The 5,591-nt window shown below is 42.9% G+C and overlaps 1 long non-coding RNA gene across 1 annotated transcript; it reads right to left on the reverse strand.

Annotated features, from left to right (window-relative positions):
• Nucleotides 1–1,315: 1,315 nt before the first annotated feature.
• On the reverse strand, nucleotides 1,316–4,856 carry LOC138954920 (uncharacterized). The gene is made up of 3 exons (XR_011452019.1): nucleotides 4,441–4,856; nucleotides 3,463–3,600; nucleotides 1,316–2,964 (listed from the first exon to the last, which is right to left on the reverse strand). It is a non-coding gene; the product is annotated as an uncharacterized lncRNA (long non-coding RNA).
• Nucleotides 4,857–5,591: the final 735 nt, after the last annotated feature.

The raw sequence follows: 5,591 nt of genomic DNA on the forward strand, positions 1-5,591 counted from the left end.
TGCAAGCTAGCGTCAGCTCGCGTGCGTGTTTTTAAATTTGTTCGGCTTCATCCGTTTTGACGCAATCAAGCTTCCACATCAATCCATTACACAGTTCTTGTGAGTTTGTGTGTGTGCGTGTGTGTGCGTGTGTGTGTGTGTGTGTGTGTGTGTGTGTGTGTGTGTGTGTGTGTGTGTGTCTGTGTGTGTCTGTGTGTGAGTGCGTTACTGTCTGTCTGTGTGTTTCCGTGTGTGGATGGGGATGTGCCCCAGCTCGCTCGCGTGTTAAAAGTTGTCGGTTTTGACCGTTTTGACGCAATCAGGCTTCCACATCAATCTATCCTGTTACACAGAACTTTCCTTTTTACATTTAGTCAAGTTTTGACTAAATGTTTTAACGTAGAGGGGGAATCGAGACGAGGGTCGTGGTGTATGTGTGTGTGTGTCTGTCTGTCTGTGCGTATGTGTGTGTGTGTGTGTGTGTGTGTCTGTCTGTCTGTCTGTGCGTGTGTGTGTGTGTGTGTGTGTGTGTGTGTGTGTGTGTGTGTAGAGCGATTCAGAGTACACTACTGGACCGATCTTTATGAAATTTGACATGAGAGTTCCTGGGTATGATTTCCCCAGAAGTTTTTTTCATTTTTTCGATAAATATCTTTGATGACATCATATCCGGCTTTTTGAAAAGTTGAGGCGGCACTGTCACACCCTCATTGTTTAATCAAATTGATTGAAATTTTTGTAAAGCAATCTTCGACGAAGGCCGGACTTCGGTATTGCATTTCAGCTTGGTGGCTTAAAAATTAATTGATGACTTTGGTCATTAAAAATCGGAAAATTGTAATACTTTTTTTTATAAAACGATCCAAATTTACGTTCATCTCATTCTACATCATTTCCTGATTCCAAAAACATATAAATATGTTATATTTCGATTAAAAACAAGCTTTGAAAATTAAAAATATAAAAATTATGATCAAAATTAAATTTCCGAAATCGATTTAAAAACAATTTCATCTTATTCCTTGTCGGTTCCTGATTCCAAAAACATAGATATGATATGTTTGGATTAAAAACACGCTCAGAAAGTTAAAACGAAGAGAGGTACAGAAAAGCGTGCTATGCAGCACAGCGAAACCACTACCGCGCTGAACAGGCTCGTCAGTTTCACTCCGTTATGCACAAGCGGCGGACTACGGTCATTGTGAAAAAATGCAGTGCGTTCAGTTTCATTTTGTGAGTTCCACAACTTGACTAAATGTAGTAATTTCGCCTTACGCGACTTGATTTTTAATACCAGCAATAATGTGTCCAGCGAAATATAGATTCGAGCTTGTTTAGATGAGAATTGTTTTTTATTCAAAGCACCTTTCAATGCCACACTGAGACATCTAAACAATGACACTATGTTCATCAGCCAAGATACACAAAGAACTTGTCTCCTTCCGATTACCTAAATGTAGCTTTTAAATTGTAAACAACTGAACGTTCAAACGCTGATTGTTAATGTATTCCTTGTGTGAGGGGACATTTTACACCAAAAACTAAAACTAAAATTAAAATAAAAACATCAATCTGTGTGTTATTAAAATGTCAAGGTATTCTTTTAGTGGAGACTTTTTATTAAAAAAAAATTAAGAATTAAACAAAAAACATGATCAAACTGGTCATCTTGGGGAAATTTTAAGAAGCTTTTTGGCCAGGAGTCCCCTTTAAAGCCGAACATCCGTCTCCAGGAGACCAAGCTGCAACCTTGTTATGGTAGAAGGCCACAGAGCTAACTTTAGCGTTGCCAACACGAGAAACTATAGAGCTCTATATTTGCCGCGCGCCAATGTTTGCCTTTAAGTGTTTAACCTTCACCGGATCACGCTGTGGACTACACAGCCCGGACGATGTGGTTCGTGTACAACCCGAAGCCTATCATAATAGAAGCAGCTAAGTACTATTACCAGCAGCCGACACGCGATGATACATATGCCCTTTGACCTTTTCTTGGGAATATCCTTGACTAAAAATAGAATACGGGATTGTGGGAAAGCTGTTCAATGGCACTCATGCACTATATTCGATTTTCAAGAGTTAATAAAACAAGACAAAGTTGAAAACCGTTTGGAATGAAGCAAATGAATAAAATACAAGAATTACGAGTTCACAAAAAAACAATAAAAAAAAATTGTCTTCAAAGCGAATCGAACCCGGGACCACAAAAGTAAGAACAAGCGCACCGTCAATCGGGGACTCTACCGACTGAGCTATTTTGTCGCACTGACACTGTAGGCGAGGGAGATTTTAACTTGAAATATTACACTTGAGTTTTCGAGCGTGGCGACGACTCGGTGACTCGAGTTTCCGAGTCTCTCCGTTCGTAAAAAGTTTCCGAATAGGGATAAACTGTTTACTGCCTCTTTGCAGAGTATAGGGTAATTGTACACGACCCACGCCATCCGAATAGGGATGAACACCGTAAAGTGCCTTCTTCAATTGTACATGGGTCGTCCACGACCCACAAAATCCGGACTGTGTAGATCAAATGACGTCATTGTTCACTTGTTTGTTTACAAAGATAATTCTTTAACAAAAAGTGAATGGTCGATGGGAAGGTTCTATGTTGCTTGAGGACAACATGAAGTCTCAATCAAAAACTCCTCATAGATTTAGACATACAGACACTTTTGTGAGGCTCTGGGTCGTCCACGACCCATGACGCACGGTGAAGGTATTAACGGCACACCATACGATTGTAGGCATATGTCTCCTCCTCCTTGACAGAATAGGCGGAGTAACAGTCGCAGGCCGGGGTGCTGTACATGTAACAAAACCCCGCCACGTCGAATTCGCAGGCAGTGCAGTAGGAGAGCTGAGAGCAGACATTCATACACTCCTGGTTTGTACGGGTTTTGTTGGAGTCCACATAGCCCAAGGCCCGAGTGATGGGTACCGGGTAGGTGAGGAACACGTCTCGTTGAAGATCTTCTTGGGGGCAAGCTGAAAGGAAGCAGGGTTTACTGTTTGTACGTACGAAACCGGGAAGCAACTGTGACTGAGAAAATAAAACTTCACACTACTGACACAGCGACAAAACAACACTGCAGAATCATACAATAAACAAGAAAACCCAGAAACAACAAAAAGAGAAATAACGTAAAATAATCTAAACAGAATTAACACAGACCAACACACAGACCGACAGACAGACCGACCGACCTACCGACCGACCGACCAACCGACCGACTGACAGACAGACAGATAGACAGATAGATAGACAGACATACAGACATACAGACAGACAGACAGACAGATAGATAGACAGACAGACAGACAGACAGACAGACAGACAGACAGACAGACAGAATTGGGGGCGGAGGGACGTCGCACTATCATACAGGAAGAGTAAACTTGTACCACAATGTCAAAAACAAGGGAAAGTGCAAGCTACGTATCATATGTACGTATAGATACAGATTACAGATTGACAGAACTTACAGTCGATGCAAGCATCCTGGGTGATTGAGTAGTGTGTATAGGGTAGGCACATACACCGGCCAGCGTAGCAGTACTGCGAAAGGCAGTCGTCGTTCGATTTGCAGCTCTTGTACAGCCATTCCGAAGATATTGCGTTACCTAAAAACAAACACGGACATACAGACACGCACGCACACACGCATACACGCATGAACACACATACGACCGGGCGCACTTACACTCACACATGCACAGTCCAACAGTGACATGCGAGAGAGAGAGAGAGAGAGAGAGAGAGAGGGGGGGGGCATGCAGGCAGACAGAAACAGGCACAGAAAGACACTCACACACACACACACACACACATACTCACGCACACACACACGCACACACACACGCACACACACACACACACGCACACACACAAATACACACACATACTCACACACACACACACACACACACACACACACACACGCACACACACACACGCGCACACACACACACACACACACACACACACACACACACACGCACGCACGCACACACACACACACACACGAACGCACGCACGCACACACACACACACACGCACACACACACGCACACACACACACATACACACACACACACACACACAAATACACACACATACTCACACACACACACACATACTCACACACACACACACACGCACACACACACGCACGCACACACACACACACACACATACACACACACACACACAAATACACACACATACTCACACACACACATACACACACACACACGCACACACACACACACACGCACACACACACACACGCACGCACGCACACACAGACACACACACACGCACGCACGCACGCACGCACACACGCACACACACACACACTCACACACACACACACACACACACACACACACACACACACACACACACACACACACACACACACACACACACACACACACCGATACTGTGAGATAGTCGCTTACTTGCATGTGCCCGTTCCATAAAGATGAACGTCTTTGTATGCGGCCAACTTACAGCACTCGTCGTCGCCACAAAAGAGTAATAACCAACACACCGACCAACACTCCTCTTCTCCCACTTCCACGTAAACAACACACAGCGGTTGTTTTCGAAACACGCACGTGCACACTCCACAAGGGACATGACGTCACTGCTGCGGAACAAGACAAAGTCATAGTAAATGAGGTCATTGTAATGACTTAGCTTCAAAGCCAGTGCAGATCGAATCGGTGAAGGTTCCGCTTGTGAGCTCGAGCGGGCTTGTGACGAAATCACGAGCAGCAGCATCCACAGTTGATGAGGCATGATTATTGGTGTTGCTGGTGAGAACTTGTGTTTGGACTCGAATGCGGGATTGGTGAAGGACTGGGTTGGTCAACTGCTGCACATCAATGTTACAAACGTAAGACCTAATTCACCAGGATGGAAATATCGATGAAAAAAGAACCAAACAAGTCGCGTAAGGCGAAATTACTACATTTAGTCAAGCTGTGGAACTCACAGAATGAAACTGAACGTAGTCCGCCGCTAGTGCAAAAGGCAGTGAAAGTTACGAGCCTGTTTGGCGCGGTAGCGGTTGCGCTGTGCTTCATAGCACGCTTTATTGTACCTCTCTTCGTTTTAACTTTCTGAGCGTGTTTTTAATCCAAACATATCATATCTATATGTTTTTGGAATCAAGAACCCACAAGGAATAAGATGAAATAGTTTTTAAAACGATTTCGGAAATTTAATTTTAATGATAATTTTTATATTTTTAATTTTCAGAGCTTGTTTTTAATTTGAATATAACATATTTATATGTTTTTGCAAATAGAACATGATGAAGAATAAAATAAAAGTAATTTTCGATCGTTTTATAAAAAAATTATTTTAATTACAATTTTCAGATATTTAATGACCAAAGTCATAAATTAATTTGTAAGCCTCCATGCTGAAATGCAATACCGAAGTCCGGTCTTTGTCGAAGATTGCTTGACCAAAATTTCAATCAATTTGATTGAAAATTGAGGGCGTGACAGTGCCGCCTCATCTTTTACAAAAAGCCGGATATGTCGTCATAAAGGACATTTATCGACAAAATGAAACAATTGTCTTCGGATATCATACCCAG

Source organism: Littorina saxatilis, unplaced genomic scaffold (assembly GCF_037325665.1).
Source record: "Littorina saxatilis isolate snail1 unplaced genomic scaffold, US_GU_Lsax_2.0 scaffold_3471, whole genome shotgun sequence".
NCBI lineage: Eukaryota > Metazoa > Mollusca > Gastropoda > Littorinimorpha > Littorinidae > Littorina > Littorina saxatilis.